Source organism: Suricata suricatta, chromosome 11, assembly GCF_006229205.1.
Source record: "Suricata suricatta isolate VVHF042 chromosome 11, meerkat_22Aug2017_6uvM2_HiC, whole genome shotgun sequence".
Lineage (NCBI taxonomy): Eukaryota > Metazoa > Chordata > Mammalia > Carnivora > Herpestidae > Suricata > Suricata suricatta.
The window spans coordinates 19,481,780-19,499,977 of NC_043710.1; the positions used below are offsets into that span (position 1 = coordinate 19,481,780).

The 18,198-nt window shown below is 35.8% G+C and overlaps 1 long non-coding RNA gene across 1 annotated transcript in view; it reads left to right on the forward strand.

Annotated features, from left to right (window-relative positions):
* The first annotated feature begins 13,529 nt into the window (after positions 1–13,529).
* The window catches only part of LOC115305910, an 80,752-nt gene continuing 76,083 nt past the window's right edge, over positions 13,530–18,198 (forward strand). Inside the window, exon 1 of the long non-coding RNA XR_003915082.1 lies at positions 13,530–13,592. This is a non-coding gene — a long non-coding RNA (uncharacterized LOC115305910). The remainder of the gene's footprint in view (positions 13,593–18,198) is intronic.

The window sequence follows — 18,198 nt, forward strand, 5'->3', positions numbered from 1 at the left end:
TTTCAACTAGAACCTAGAAATGTTTTTTATTGTTTCTGTGTTTTTTAAATTGTTAATTGCCAAAGTTAGGGATTTTTCTACTTGAGATCGGTGGAAGCCAGGACCCTCATACTCTGCTTCAGATGTCTTCTTGATGTCTGGGAAGAAGGTCTTATATGTTTAAGACAAGAACCAAATAGTGGTTACTGCTAGATCCTTGGGTCCCAAGACCCTGGAGTGAATGTTGACAGGATTTAGGAGGCTAACTACAGAGCTAAAAATCATGGTGATGTTTATACTCATGAAATTGAGCATTCAGAATTTCTGTAGATTTCCCTACAGATAGCTGTGATATTTACTATTTATTTTGGTTTATGGGGCCATTTTTTATTTTTATTTTTTTCCATACCACTGGGCTTTCCATTTGGATATTCATTTGGATATCTCTTTGGAAAGAAAGAGGTTCCTGGGTCACATCTCCTTAATCTTGCCAGTGGTTCTCAAATGGTGATCTGTGAGCCAATACTAACTATACTGTTTCAAAATTCTCTGCGAGAACTTATTAAAAAGTATAATCCCAGGAAGCTTACCTAGAATTTCTCATAAATTATATATGGAGTAAGGCCTGTGTTTCTAAGGAAGTTTCCAAGATATTCTTATATGAAGCTGGGTTGAGAAATGCTGACCTAAATGATAGATATCCCATTTAAGTTTGATGGGGTTTTAGATTTCAACATAATAATAACAACAAATATAGTAATAATCATTGGACATTTATTATATACCAGACATTTTAAATGTCTGTGTGGAACATATATATTAATTTTACAAAGATTGCTGTAATCATGTGAGGTAAATACAATTATTACCCTTATATGGGGAAATAATGCTAACTCAAAATCACATATCTAATGATTGGAACTTAAGCCTGTACACAAAACCATTTCATGGTAGATAGTATGTTATGTAAACCTAAGAGGCAAGTACCGGTTCCAATCTTGTCTCCAACACAGTGACCTTGGAAAACACATTTAGATATTCAGGAAGTATTTTTTTTTATTTTTTAAATTTATTTTTGAGAGACAGAGACAGAGCGCGAGCAGGGGAGGGTCAGAGAGAGAGGGAGACACAGAATCTGAAGCAGGCTCCAGGCTCTGAGCTAGCTGTCAGCACAGAGCCTGACGCGGGGCTCGAACCCACGAACCGTGAGATCATGACCTGAGCTGAAGCCGGACGCTTAACTGAATAAGCCCCCCAGGCACCCCAGGAAGTGTTTTTTTAACCAGAGTGTTAGGTTAGGTAATTTTCTAGTTAATTTTAGCTCAAAAACTATGTGTTTTGTATGAAAATGAATCCTTTTTATGAAGCATTAACAGTGAACTAATTTCTAACATATGAAACACTTATACACAACTTACAGCAATATTCATTGATGTATAAAAACTTAAGTACAATTTGGTACCTCTCACACTAATCTTTCATTTTATGAATACTTAATAGATAAAATTTCTGCTCAAAGTATAGCAAAATATCTAAATTTTGCCACAGTGTAAGTATCTAGTCATTTGGTTTATCTGTGGCCCAGCCCTGCTGGTCCTGGAATTAAAGTACATTTTGACTCCTCTTTTGCCATTTCTAACTGTCCTTTAGTGAAGAGACTTTGATGAAAGTATTGTTGTCTTACTTGCATCTCAAGAACAGTCCTAACTGGTTTTGTCTTCTCCTGTAATCACTGTTCTGTGGGTCAGAAATGGAGTGGAACAATTTTATAGTTTCTTGTGCACTACACTTCCTAGCATGGCTGTTGTGGTGGTGGTGGTTTTAATCAGCAGAATCTGTTTTTGTACATGATATGCTGTTTCTGCCCAGCTTCCTTCTCATGGACTGGACAAAATAAAGGTACTTACCAACATTTCTTTATTAACCTGGGAAGGGTCTGTTGAAATTTAGTTCTCACTTTTTAAAGGAGACTACTCTTTTTCTCAGGATTTAGGTTTTTTTTTTTTTTTAGGATTTAGTTTTTAAAGGATTTATTCAGGGAAACATATAGTAATTTATAGGCTTTTCTTATATCGTTTCATGTTGAATTTTATAATATGAATTATGTAATAAAAAATACAGAGCATATTAGCAGGGAGAGGGGCATACTGAAATCAGACATGCACACACAGATTACATGTGTGTGTACCTATTATGTACAATTTACTACTTATACTGATTGCTAATGATTCTTATCTTCTGATAAGCTTATGGCACAAATTGTTCAGGGAAATTCGACTATTACAAATGTTTATTGCTGCCCTCTCCCCCCCCCCGTTTCAGGAGACATACTTTCTGTCTGGTTCTAGCTTCCAGGAAGTGATATGTTACAAGACATATCTATCTGCAACAGAATCTGAACATTGTTTTCTGTTAACTGCTCATGAAGGGGAAGTACAAAGAGGAAAGAGAGTCAAGGTAACATTTAAAAATCTCTTACGGCCTTTGACTAATTTTCTTAAAGAAACAAACAAATAAATCCCCTTGTACTAAAGTTAAATGTAACTCAGTCAAAGAAGGAAAGTGTGATTATTTTAGAAGGCTTTAAGATAGAAGGCTTTGCCAAATCATTCCTTGATAATACTCTATATAGTTAAGGGTTTTCAAGCTATATTTGAAATCATCATTAACATAAAGAATCATTGGGGCCACCAAAGTTATGAGTAAGCAGAGAAACTTAGTGAAAATTAATTTCTCCTCCAACCCACAGATAAATGTTTCCCTCTGGCTAACTTGTGCATATTATCTAATGTAATGTTATTTTATGATCGATTAAAGAGAGGACTTGAAGAGACACAGTTAGCATTGGAAAGAATATCTCATTTAAGATGCTATATTAGAGTATTATTGTTTAATCTACTCTTTTACTGCAAACAGGGCATCATTCATACAAATTTAGTGAATGTTGCGTTGAATGTCATAGATGAGCTCAAAGAGGTTGAGGTTGGAGTTCATATGAGTGCAGGGGCCTCATGTCCTTTTTATTTATTTTAATTTTTAAAATTTATTTATTATTATTTTTTAAATACAATTATTGTCAAGTCAGCTACAATGCAGTGTATATGGTGTGTTCTTGGCTTCGGCAGTAGATTCCTGTGATTTGTCACCCAGTGCTCGGGGCACCTGTATGGCTCAGTCAGTTGAGCATCTGACTCTAGATTTTGGCTCCCACAGTTTGTGGGTTCAAGCCATGCATCAGGTTCTGCACTAACAGCACAGAGCCTGCTTGGGATCCTCTCTTTTTCTCTGTTTGCCCCTACCTTGCTGATGCTCTGACTCACTCTCTCAAAATAAATAAATAAACATGAAAAAATATTTTAAAAAATCACCCCTTGCTCATCCCAACATGATCCCTCCTCAGTGTCCATTATCCATTTTCCTTACCACCTCCCTCCTGAATGGCCTAATGTTCTGATCTTTTTAATTATAGTTCTGATTTCAAATGGTCTGAACCATATTCCTGTAACAGATCAAAATATTTGAGAACCATCTATTTTCTATACTCAAACTACTTCTCTGAAACTTCCTTATACTGTTAACATAGACATGAATATTCTTAGAAAACCCACTGCAGTTTTGGGTTTAAAAAATTATGATCAACAGTAGAGTATAAAGTTGTAAATATTTTAAAAGAAGTGCAAATGAAATACTGTTGCTTTTCAGAAATATCTTGTATCTTGCAGGATCAAGGAGGAACTTATGGAAGCAATGGCCTTTGAAATAGACATCAAATAGTGTTGATAGTGAAAACTGATGATTGCTTAGCAGGCATTGTTTGCTGAATTGTTTATATACATTATCTTAGTTTGTTCTTCAAACTCTGTGAAGTAGCTTTAATTATTTAATAAGTGAAGAAGAGAGACATTACAAAGAGATGTCATGTACCTAATTGGGGATGGAACTAAGGATTTGAGGATTTGAACTTAGTTATGTTTGATTCTAAACTTTTTAAAAAATTTATTGATTTTGAGAGACAGCACAAGCCATGAAGGGGTAGATAAAGAGGGAGAGAGAGAGAGAGAGAGAGAGAGAGAGAGAGAGAGAGAATCCCAAGCAGGCTCAGCACTGTCAGCACAAAGCTTAACTCAGGGCTTGAACTCACGAACCGTGAGATCATGACTGGAGCTGAAACCAAGAGTTAGACATTTATCCAACTGAGCCACCCAGGTTCCCTGAAACTCTGTTTTAAAATTCACAGTATCTATTGTATTTTGTCTCAGTAGAATTAAATATGCAGGGGAGGGTATGAGGAAGAATGTATGAGACTGTGGGGACAACATGGGGGAAAGACACAGAGTGGAAAGCACAGGAAACAGAAGTTGAGTTTTTGGGACCTATTGTTTTTTGGGAAGTGAGAAACAAATTTAGAAACACCATGTGGGGCAAGCTGGTGAAAAACCTTGATTGCCAGGCTCAAGAGGCTGACTCCAATCTTAGCTGATACATTTGCTTGTAGTTAGGGCTAACAAAAAGTTGAGATAAGTATATAAGATGTTGGAGACCGAGAGATTCATCACAGGGTGAGAACCTTGATCCAGAAAAGCTACAATGAGAATCTAAACTGCAGAGACAGATGGGGGAGGCCAGGATATGGAAGGGAGTAACAGGGTGCAAAGATGAGACCATGTGACTTAGTAGCTGTAGGTTCTTTTAGGATGAGAACTCTGTTTAACATGGAACATCATGATTTTGGACACACTGATTGGGATGCCTGGGTGGACATTTGCAGGAGGCATTTGAAGATTTTGCTTGTAGACCACCACCCAGCTGTCTTCTTAGGAGAGGAGTACTGTACGTAACAAGCATTATGAGTGAAAGATGAGGTAGAAATAAATCAGCATTTTTTTTTTTTGTTCTAAGGGAGACACTGTTCTGGGTGCTTTGCTGCAATAATCTTATGAGATAAATACCATTAACTCCATCTTAAAGGTAAAGAAATGGCTTACAAGAAGTTGCATTTTGCCGGAAGTCTCAAAGTATTAGTAAGTAGTAAGGCTAAAATTCAAACTTCAGTCGGCTTCACAGAGGTGCCTGAAATCATCAGTCTTTGAAATTACTGTTCATTTATTCATTTATTATTTATTTTATTGGGCATTTATTTTTCACAAAGCATTGCTCAATCTCCAAGAACAAAATATGTTGAAAAAGCAGTCCAATACAATGCTATTCATGTATATTTTTAAAAGAAAAACCCACAGCCAGTCAGTTGAATAGACCTCATTTTTCTCAGGCTATTTTCTGTCAGGCTATAGGTAGTAGTCTGAGGGGCAAATCCCCCACAGGAGTCTGTGTATAACTTGCTCATTCTTGTGATTGGAATCATTGAATGTCCACTGAATTCATTTGAAAGTGGGCTGAGACCTGAGTGTGGGGCTGTCTTCTTTTGAGCTTCCCGGCTGGGGAAAGGCCTCCTTTAGCCCCTTAGGCCTTACTCTTGCCCCAGCTCTGGATCCACACTTCAGTTATAATTGGCTTCTGCTGTGTATTCTGATTTGGGCCCTATGGGGATCTCAGATGTGCTCTTTTCTTTACTATGTTTCCTCGTAGCTCTTTAATTCTTCTCATCTTTCCAGTTTCAGCTTAAATTCTACTTTTACCAAAGAGTCATGTGCCACTCATTTCCCACACTAAACTGGGCATTTCTCTTTCTGTGCCCCCTCACCCCAGACCTCCCACACGGTTGCGCTCCCTTCTCTTATCTAAGGCGTTACCCACTCTGACTGTACATCAAATTGCAGTGAAGCTTTAAAAAAGATAAATGTTTGGGTCTCCCCTCAGACCAATCGCATCTGAATCTTCAGGATGCGGGTATTTACTCTGTGGATGGTGCCCATCATATAATTGCAGCCAGTACTTCTTGATATTACATACATTAGGAAGAGCGGCTCTGGTTATATGCAGCTCTTTGCTTTACTGATACTGAAGACTTTTCCTCACACTCATCACTTGTTCTGGCCTTACTGGAGTCACCAGGATAATGTCAAAAAGACAGAGATCTCTTTGGCTTGCTTAATTGAAAGAAAATTTCTTGGAATTTCTGGAAGTAGACAAAGGGATATTTAAAATGAGGCTCAAACAAGTGAATATACATGATAGCTTATGCAGAGCAGACTCATCGCAACATCTTTCCCTGTCCAGTCTAGTTCATCCTCTTCCCATCACTGTACCAACTCCTTTCTGATGATAGCAGTAGGATGAGGTATGACCTGCATGGAGAAAGTGTAAAATACTCAGTTTTGTCCTCTAGAGTCTCTTTCTTGGTCTCATGGGCTCTTAATGTGCAGCATTTGCCAATCAGCCTTTAACTAGTTGTTCTTAGACTCAGACAATCCTGGTACCCTGGGGCTCAGTATACTGCTCAAAATCTTGTGTGTCCTTTCAACACTCCACATCCACAAATCAAAGAGAAGAGCATGATGTATAAGAGCCCCAGCCCTGGGTTGGAAGGCCAGCTCTGCTATTTCATTGAGCTATGTGCTTCCCTATGCTTCCCATCTATAAAATGTGGAAAACATAGTATTGTATCTATCTCATAAAGTATTAGCAGTGTTATATGAGTCAATATACATGAATAACCTAGAAGATTTAACACGAGTAACTTAGAAGATTATCCAGCGTGTTGTAAATGCTTTAAAAATATTAGCTGTTTTAAAACTCTCAAGGATTAGGCATTCAACTGGGTTACATAAATGTTATAGAAAAATATGGGGAGGATGAAGAATAAACTGATCATGTATAATATAAAACCAGTAAAGATAAAATAGACTACAAATATCATTGCAGACATTGAAGAAGATTTAAAACAAATGCAATTTGCAAAAGAAAATCTCAACAGGAGCAGATTTAGCACTTTTACTGGACCCTTACTGGATCCTGGGAAAGTTCTAGCAATTTTGTATTTATAATTCTGTATTCTTTTTCTTTAAAAGTGTACCTTAAATTATATAAAGTTTAGGATTTATAAAACCTGCATTTTAAAAATAAAAAATGAAAAACACCATTCAGGAAAATAAAATAGCAGAGGAATTCAGGCCAAATTGGTGAGGTGGATATATAAAATATCCATTGCCTATTGACTTCTGCCTTTTAATCTGGGGCTCAGAATAACCACAATTCCATTTTCATGTCTTTTTTTTTTTTTTTTTGAAGCTCTTCTAACAACTTCCTAAAGGATTCTGTGTGCCCTATGTATGGACATGTTAACTCTTATTTTTTTCCCTCCTTAATTGCCTTCATCTTAAAATATGAGGAAGAATTAATTAACTATCCTGATGGGGGAAGAAAAGTTAATAGCAATTTTAATGAGTGTAACCTTAGCAGGATTTGTAATAACCCTGAAAAGATGGTGAAGTCACTTCTTTCTCCACTTGACTCTCTCACCTTCTGTGAATGTCTGTAAGTGCTGATTACAAGTGATTAATTACCTACTGGAAGGCTTGTCTCCATCTCATCTTTTTATCCCCAAACGAACTGCGGTCTAAAGAGTATACTGAGAACTCTAAATGCAAAAAAGACAAAATGGCCTTTTCTACAATATAAAGTGCTTACAAGACAGAATTTGATGAAGAACATCTGGCTAGAGCTTTTATAACCACACAGAAAAGGGAAGTGAATTGTGTGAGGCTGGCCTTGAAAATTTCATCTGAGCCGACAGAAAAGATGGTAGCCATGATACAGATAAGACATTTGTGCTACTACAGGGTAGTGGAATTTTGCCTGGAATCATTCTCCAGATGGTAGCGCAGGAAGGAAGAGCCTCGTGTTATCACTGGGTGGACTATTCAGAGTCCAGAGTTTGGAGCCCATGAGGAAATTGGAATTTGTCAGGTGGAAGAGGAACAGAGAGGGTGGGAAGATTAGAAATCTGCCTACAGGTACGCTTGATTCTTTGGCAAAATACTAATCAGTGCACTCACAGAGTGCGATTACGTATGCGATTACATATGGCTCAGCAGGAGCAACTACGGAAGGGCAATACTGGGAAGCGGTGAGCTGACCTAAGCTTGTCCAGTGCCGGGAGACATTCATGTTCCAGCCATTCAGAGCAGAAGCACCTTGCTGATCACCCTGTACGTCCGGTAGAGAACCTAGACTGCCATGCTCCAGAAGCAGGACTAACTTGGACCTAGAGTAGATGATATTCTTGAATCACTCTGACATGTCACAAAAGCAGGATTTCAAAGGATTAAGTAAGCTATAAGAAAATGTATTGCCTTCAGAACAAAAACCAATATTATATTGAAGGTAATAAAAGCCAGTTGTATAACAATGTAGCATCCATTATGTTCATAATATAACTAAAATATGTGAGACATGTGGAGAATCAGAAAAATACGTTCCATAATGAAAAGAATAATCATGTCATAGAAACCTGTCCCTAAATTGTAGATATGATAGAATGATCAGATAAGGACCTTAATATTCTTGTTATAAATATATCCAAGGACATAAAGGAAATATATATGCCTGTAGTTACGGAAAATAATGACAGTAGAGAAATGGAGGATGTAAAAGGATCCTAATGGGATGTCTAGATGAAAAACATAATATCTGAAAAAAAAAACTAGATAAAATTAACAGCAGATTATTCACTGCAGAAAAAAATATTATTAAATTGGAAGAAAGGGAAAAATAAACTATATACACTGAAGTCAAAAGAAGTAAAGCCAAACATGAATAATGGAACTTCAGTAACTTGTCAGACTAAAGTGGACCATATGTAAGTGGTTCTTTGTATTTGTAATTTGGAATCACAATAGGAGAGGAAGAAGAGATTTGGGACAGGAAAAGAAAAGACCTTTGAAGATATTAGGGCTGAAAAATTCTAAATTTTACTAAAAACATAGAGGACATATTTATGAATATCAAAAAAGGCAAGAAAGATGCACACAAGTAAAGCCATATCCAAGCACATTAGGGTCAAATTGCTGAAGAAATTTGGTAAAGAAGAAATGTTAAAAGCAGCCAGACAAAAATAGCACATATAGAGGAATAGAAATAAAAATAGTTTTATCTATTAATAATTTAAAAATGCAAGCCAGGGGCACCTGGGTGGCTCAGTCGTTTAAGTGTCCAACTTCGGGTCATGATCTCATGGTTCGTGGGTTCGAGCCCCGCATTGGGCTCTGTGCTGACAGCTAGTTCAGAGCCTGGAACCTGCTTCAGATTCTGTTATCTCCCTCTCTCTCTGAACCTCCCCTGCTCGCCCTGTCTCTCTCTGTCTCTCAAAAATAAATAAAAAACAAAAAAAAATGCAAGCCAGATGACAATGAAATGACAACCTTAAAGTACTAAAAGAAGAAATTTTAATGTATAAATTTATATAGAGTGAAAATGTACTTCAAATATGATTGCTAACGAGAGCTATTAAAGGCCAGTTTTTGAAAAACTGAAGAATAAGTTAAAAGAATTTGTCACCACAGATCTGTACTACATGAAATGTTAAACTTCTTCAGGTTGAAGGTAAGTGATATCAGTTGGAAATTAGGATTTTTATGAAGGAAAAAAGAGCAATGAAAGTGGTAAGTAGGTGGGTAAATGTTTTCTTATTTTAAAATCTATTTAAATGATACTTGACTATTAAAGAATAATGGTAAAATAGTACTTATACAGGTTTATAATGTATGCAGAAGTAAAAATTGTAAGAATAACAGATGAATGGGAGGCTGAAAAATAGAACTGCATCACTATGTAAAGTTATAACAAGTGGTATAATGTTAAAGTGGTAAAATGTTATATGAATGTGGTATAATAAAGACACAGATGTTTAAACCCTAGAGAAGTCACTAAAAAATAATGTTATAACTACTAAACATTCCAAGACAAGGTAGGTTGCTAAATATTCCTTATTTAATAAAGAGAAAACCAGAGAAGGGAGAGAAATTAGGGATTAGGAATAAAGAGGACAAAAAACATCCCCAGGATATTAGACTTTAAATCAGTTCTATAGGGGTGCCTCAGTGGCTCAGTCAGTTAAGCATCTGACTCTTGGTTTTGGCTCAAGTCATGATTTCACGGTTTGTGAGTTTGAGCCTTGCACTGGGCTCTGTGCTGACCATGTAGAGTCATCTTGGGATTCCCTCTCACTCTCTCTCTCTTTCTCTCTGCTCCTCCCATTCTCATGCTCGCTCGCTCTCTCTCTCTTTCTCTCTCTCTCTCTCTCTCTCTCTCTCTCTCTCTCTCTGCCCCCCTCCATCCCTCCCTTCCTTTCTCCCTCTCTTCCCCTCTCCCTCTCTCTCCCCCTCCTCTATCTCTCTCCCTCTCCCTCTCTTCCTCAAAATAAATAAACTAAAAAAATCAGTTCTGCAAATTATCATTTTAAATATCAATAAAAAGTTTCAAATAAAGAGCAGAGTTTCTCAGGCTAGACAGAAAAGTAAAACCCAACTCTATGCTACACACAAGAAGTGCGCAGTGAATATAAAGGTATAGATAGGTTAAAAGAATGATAGAAACTTATACTGTGCCAATATTAGAAATAGGAAACATGGAATGGTTGTGTTAATATTATACTATATTTCTCAGGATAAGAATTATTGCAAGAGATCAAAAGGAATATTCTATAATGATAAAATGTTTAATTAATTAATACATAACTTTCGTGGCATGTCTGGGTGGCTCAGTTGTTTGTGTTCAACTCTTGATTTCTGCTCAGGTTATGTATGATCCCAGAGTCATGGGATTGAGTCCTGGATCAGGCTCTGTGCTAAGCCCCTCCCCTGTTCATGCTTTCTCCTACACTCTCTCTACAGACATGAAAATAACAACAATAAAAAAGATATGACATCCCAAAATGTATATGGACATAATAATAGTGTTTCAAATACATAAAGCCAAAGTGATGGAAAGGAAGGAGAAATAAACAGTTGTACAATTATGAATGTAGATTTTAATATTATCTCAGTAAGTGGTACATTATGGATATAGAGGATTTGAACAGTACTATAAACCCATTCACCTAACTGGTATTTATAGAACATTATACCTGACAACTGCAGAGTAAAATTATATTCAAGCTCATATAGAATATTCACCAAGTAGTATCATATGCTGAGGCATAAAACAAGGTTAAATAAATTTAAAATTATTAAAACTTCTGAGTATGTTAGCTAATCACAACCGGATGAACTTGAAGGTTAATAAGAGAAAATATCTAGAAAGTCTCCAAATATTTGGAAATAAAAATACTTCTAAATAATTCACAGGTCAAAGAAACAGCCATAAGGAAAATTAGAAGATGTTTTTATTTTTTTTTTATTTTTATTTAAAAAAATTTTTTTTTAATGTTTTATTTATTTTTGACACAGAGAGAGACAAAGCATGAGAGGGGGAGGGGCAGAGAGAGAAGGAGACACAGAACCGGAAGCAGGCTCCAGGCTCTGAGCTAGCGGTCAGCACAGAGCCTGACACGGGGCTCGAACCCACAAACGTGAGATCTGACCTGAGCCGAAGCCAGAGGCTTAACCGACTGAGCCACCCAGGCGCCCCTAGAAGATGTTTTTAATGGGTTGAAAATTTAAACACAGAGTATAAAAATTTTTGGGTTATGCTTATGTAGTTCCTTAAGAAATTTTATAGCTCTAAATAATTATAGTAGGAAGTAAAAAAACGTTAATTATAAAAACTTTCTCTTTAAAAAACTAAAAATCACATTAAATAACAAAATTATGAGTTAAATAATAAGGATGAGAATAAACATTGGTGAAATAGAAAACCATCAATGGAGGAAATCAATGAAAACACAATTTGTTCTTTGAAAAGATTACTAAAATTGATAACCTTATGGCTAGACTGGTAAAGAACATTGGAGAAAAGGAACAATCAACAACCCTAAAATACAACTGATGCAATGGGAGAAGATACTTGAAAATGATATATCTGATAAAGAGTATCCAAAATCTATAAATAATTTCTCAAACTCAACACCCCCAAAACAATGATGAATACAGTGACGAAATGGGCAGAAAACATGAACAGACTTTTCCAAAGATATCCAGATGGCTAACAGACACTTGAAATGATGCTTTACATCACCCATCATCAGAGAAATACAAATCAAAACCACAATGAGATACCATCTCACACCTGTCAGAATGTAACACTCAGGCAACAACAGATGTTGGGGAGGTTGCAGAGAAAGGGGAACCCTTTTGCACTGTTGGTAGGAATGCAAACTGGTGAAGCCACTATGGAAAACAGTATGGATGTTCCCAAAAAATTAAAATTAGAACTGGCCTACCACCCAGCAATTGAACTACCAGGTATTTATCCAAAGGATACAAATATGTTGATTTGAAGGGCACATGTACCCAAATATTTATAGCAGCACTATCAACAATAGCCAAATTATGGGAAGAGCCCAAATGTCCATTGACTGATGAATGGATAAAGATGTGATATATATACATACAATAGAATATAACTTGGTGATCAAAAAGAATGAAATCTTGCCATTTGCAGCATGGATGGAATTAGAGTGTCTTAGACTATGTGAAGTAAGTCAGGCAGAGAAAGACAAATATATGATTTCACTCTCTGAGTGGAGGGAAAGTAAAAGACGACCAAGGTGCAAAGGCTCCAAAGGACCAGAGAACATCACCAGAAACACCAACTCTACACCAACTCAACACAATGGCACTAAATTATACCTTTCAACAATCACTAGGAATGTAATTGAACTAAAATGCACCAATCAAAAGACATCAGTTATGAGACTGGATAAAAAAAACCCCAGAAGATCCATCTGCTGCCTATAAGAGACTCGTTTTAGAAATAAAGACACCTTCAGATTGAAAATGAGGGGATAGAGAACCAGCTATCATGCTAATGGATGTCAAAAGAAAATTAGAGCAAAATGATGCATTATAAATATTGTGAATAATAAAGAGATCATCATTAAGGATCATACAAAAATAATAGAAGAATATCATGAACAGCTTCATGCTATGCATTAAATATCGGGAGGAAGTACACAAATTTCTTGAAACTGTAAATTACTAAAACAGACACAAGAAGAAGCAGAAAAATCTGAGTAACCCAATGTATTAAACTTAAACTTATTGAATTTATAGTTCAAAATCCACAAAGAAATATTTTACAAATATTTAAAGAAGACATAGTATCAGTTTTACATAAATTTATTTACATATCCTTATTACATAATGTTTAGGCCAATATCCTTCATACATTGTAGATGTATAAACTCTTAGCAATACATTAACAAATCAAGTTTTGCAACATATAAAAAGCAGAATACATGATGCTTAAGTGGGGTTTATCTCAGCAACTTAAGATTGGTTTAACATTTGAAAATCAATCAGTGCCATTCACCACATTAAGAGAATAAGGAGTACAAATCAGATGATCATTTCAATAGATGTAGAGAAATCACTTGACAAAATTTTATGTCCATTCATAATAAAAATTTTTGGCAAATTAGGAATTAATGGGACGTTTCTCAACCTTGTAAAAGCTATTTCCCAAAATTACCTGCAGGTACACCGCACTTAGATGTGAAAGTCTCAACCTGTCTCCTACCCTACCCCCCACCACCTGCTGCCCATTATAAGGAACAAGTAAGTGTATCTTCTCTCTCATAAATTGTGTAAGTGAATTTAGGAAGTTGTCATGATTCCACATCTATATACAGTATTGAGTATATTTTATATGCTATTGTGAACAATTGGAAAATGAAATAAAAATGCCATTTAAAATTAGTTAAAAGCTTATTTATTATTTTAAAACATAATTATTTAAAGAAAAATTTAATAAAACATGTTATAGACCTTCAGATTAAAAACTATGACACATTGCTGAAATTAATTAAAAGAGCTTATTAATGGAGTGATAATATATTCATGGATTGGAAAACTCAGTATTATTGTGATTCTTTTTCTCTGTACACCTCCTTTCCTCATGTATGTTCAATCCTCTGCCAACCATAGTTTTATGATTGTCACTTATGATAAGAGATTAAATAATATCTAAGCAGAATAAACTCTGAGGTTCCTTATATGGGTATTTTGTGTGTGTGTGAATTTTCATTAACTAGGTAGGTAGATCTATTCACTGTCAGTGAAATAGATTTGCAGGATTGGTTGGATAAATGTTTCCAATAAATGGCTTCCCTTTACATCTCAGCTTTAAAATTTTGCCCTCCTTTCCCGCTATGAATATGAGATTGGCTCTGTGACTTTTTTCTCTGGCTACTTTTAAGATCTTTTCTTTAAACTGGTTTTAAGCAATTTGATTATGATAGATATTGGTGTAATTTTCTTCATACTTCTAATACTTAAGGCTCATTGAATTTCTTGGATCTATGTGTTTATAATTTTTGCTAATTTATAACTTTTAACTTATTTTAAGAGGTTTTCCTTCTGGTTTTTTTTTTTTTTTCCTGTTTCTTCTTTCCTCTGGAGTCTAATTATATGCATTTTAATCTGATTATGTTTTCCTACAGGTCATTGATGCTACTGTTGCTGTTTTTACTAACTTTAAATCCTTTTCCACTTTCAATCCTTTTCCCCCTTTCAATCCTTTTCATTTCATGTAGTTTTGATTGCTAATTGAATGGCTTCGAAAATGCTGATCATTCTCCACATTGTTGAAATGCTATTAATCCTATGATGTGAATTTGTTATTTAAGATATTGAATTTTCATCTCTAAAAGTTTACAGTTTTTAAATATATATCTTGTTTTAGCCTCATTTTCCTCAACTTTCTCAAACATATAAAGTATATTTATAATAGCTGCTTTGTTGTTGTTTACTAATTCTCTCATTTATGCTATTTCTGGGTCTATGTATTGCTTGATTTTTTTTTCCCTTATGGATTTATGTATTTCCTGCTTTGTTACATGCCTGGTAATTTTTGACTGCATGCCAGGCATTGTGAATTTGATTTTGTAAGATGATGGAGTTTTTATGTTTTCTTAAGTATTTTGGGAGCTTTGTTATGGAATGCAGTAGTTTTGTTACTTGGAAGAATTTGGTCCATTTGAGACTTGCTTTTAAGTTGGTAGGCAGTTTCTCTATGTCTAATTTGGCTCTGTCTTGAGGTAATGCTCTTTTGAGGATCCTACTAGATACTCCATGGGTGATGAAATTGGAATACAAACTATTCTCGGTCCTTTGTAAACTCCAAAACTATTCTATCTGATCCTTGTGATGATTCTTTCTAAAGCATTACATTGTTTTCTCACATGTAGTTGCTGATTATTACTCAGATGACTCATTGGGTACCCTTTGTAGATCTCTGTAGTTCTCTTTTTGCATCTCGCTTGTTTCTGATTATCTGCCCTGTAAATTTTAGCTATAGTATAACTTTTGAATTCTGAACCCTGTGTCCTCAAGTAGGGGAGTTTGTCTGACTTTTTTAATGCCATTCAGAAAATTGTGGCAGTGCTTAAAGCCAAGGACTGAATGTGTTCCCCACAAAGATTGTATGTTGAAGCTCTAATCTCTAATGGACAGTATTCAGAGATAGGATTTTTGCTAGGTAACAGGTTTAGATGAGGCAATGAAGGTGGGGCTCCCATGATGGGATTAGTGTCTTTGTAATTAGAAGAAGGAACCAGAGCACTCTCATGCTCTTGCTAGCATGCTCACTCCCTTTCTCCTTCTCTCTCTTTCTCTTTTCCCACCTTCTCTGTCTCTGCCACGTGAGAACACAGCAAAAAAGTAGCTATCTGCAAGTCACAAAATGGCCCTAACCAGAACTTAATCATGCTGGCACCCTGATCTTTGACTTCCAGGCCCCAGAGCTGTGAGAAATCAATTTCTGTTGTTAAAGTTACTCAGTCTATGGTATTTTGTTACGGCAGCCCAAGATGACTAATACAGTTGGTCTCACCTTATTTATTTTCTTTTTTGAGAGGACCTATGGCCATCTTGCCTGTTGTTCAATGTATGAAAACTACTGTTTCACACATTTTATTTGTGTTTTTTAATTGTTTAATGCAGGAAGATAAATCTATTTCTGGTCACTCCTTCATGGATGGAAGCAGAAATCTCTTCCAATTATATTTTGTTGAGCAAATACAAATTCATTATAGTAAAAACTTATGTTGAATTCTGATATACAGAAGCCTGATGTTAAATATGAAGAATTATGAGAAGTTAGACAGAAACTTTAAGATCTAACATCTTTCTCTTAATCTCTTCCTCAACTTTTATTGATTTGAATAGCAAATCTTTTTTTCATATCTGCCAGTTAGATTTAAAATTCTTGAACAAAATTTATTCTTCTTCCTATTTAGTATGCAAATTGTAAAAATTTGGAGATTCTTAAGATACCAGGTGATATGGTTATGACCTGAGAAATTAGCAGGTAATAACACAGCTTTCCAAGATAAAGGGTAAAGATTGCTACCTATCTCAGTAAGAGTTTTCTCAGACTATAATGCCCCCCTCCTGCATTATAGATATAGGTAGAATAGTGCTCTTGAATCAGTGGAAAGTAAAATTGGTGATGAGGCACATTGGAAGTTGTGTCACTCATGAAATTGTTTTGAAAGCCTGTTTTCTCTGTAAGTCGCTCTTGGTTCATCATATTACTTCACTCCCATGGCATAGAGAATTCTATGAAGTTAATACATTCTATTAACATTTTGGCAAAGATTCATTTGTTATTTTGTTTCTCATTGCTTCCAATGGATCAGAGTCGTCATATCCTAAATAAATCTTAGCTGCATTCTTAATGAAAAATAATATATTCCCACACCAAACAATAATGACCGTACCACTTCCTAAATTTAAAATGATCTCTACCTCTTTTTCTTTTCCCTGATAGTGGGCAAACAAGACTTGTGTTTATCAAGTCTACTTTAAGCAAAGGTTTGACAATGAAACATAAAGCCTTCAGGGCAATCCTTCCATGACAGGTTGGAGAAGAAAGAAAGAAAGAAAGAAAAAAAAAACACAGAAGGCTTCTCCTGAAATTGGATTTTAATTTTTCACCTCAAGAGAAGACATCTTTTAGACATTGCTTTAGATCTCTGTGAGTGATTTTGTACTAGGTATTCAAATGTATGGTTTTTTAAAGACTCCCCTAAAGGGTTTTGGGCGAGAGTAAGCAATCTGGTAGAATTCTTATGCATCCACATCCCAGACTTTGCCCAACTTTGGAAGCAGGCTGTCTTTCTGACACCTTTCACTGTGTTTAACAACTTATGCTCTGGGAGATGATGAAAAAAGGCAACTGTGCAGACAGAGACTTGGGGCTTCAGACATTGAGTGGCTTCTTTCAACGTCCCCCTTTCAATTTTGCCATCTTTCAGGGTTTTGTTTGGTTTTTGATACAGCTTTTCAGAGACTTAGCAGCCTTTCAGTAACAAGTGTAAGAAAAGGGACCTGACATGGATTGACTGTGTGTGTGCTGGCTGGTCTCAAAGGCACAGGAAACCTCCTGCCTTACTTAGCACTTAACCCATTGTAGTAAAAATGCCCTGATCTTTTGTTACAAATCAAACTAACCTTTATAACCAATTTCCCACCCTGTTAAAGATAAAAGGAGAGAGGTTTTTTTTTTTTTTTTTTTTTGGCCCCATTGTGATGATTGTCATGTTTCTCTCTGAACTTTGCATTTAGATATAACTGAGAGAATCTAGAGGAATTGGACATCAACGTGTGTGGTAAAATTAAGAAGGAGCTACCATTTCAGGACTTTAATTTCATCCCACCCTGGCTGAATTCCAGGGTTCTTGATCTAGGCCTTATTTAGCCACAGGAATACTTTGCCGTCCTCTTTAGCTCTCATGGAAAGGACAGTCTTATTTTCTTAACAGCTCTGCCAATATTTTTCTCTCCATCTCACTTGGAACACTAAATGGTAAACTGAGAGGGACTAGCTAAGTTTTTTCTCTTTATTTTCTTCCTTGAGAAATGAAATACTAGCTACCTGGTATTGGTAGGTGTCTTTTCTTTGGTAGTAGTCTTTCATATGCCTTCATCTGTTCCAGATAAGGAGAGTTCCTAGTTTCTTCTAATGTACGCGATTGGAGAAATTCATGTAGTTGCATTATATATTGAGTAACATTCCTTTGTTGTTGATAATTTCATTTGGTACCCAGTAATGTCAAGCCCATATACATGGAGCAGCAGTGTATATATAGGCTCTGATTTCAGCCGAAAACCACAAGAATACCTTAAAATAAAGGGAAGCCTTCACTGAGGTTTGGAAAGA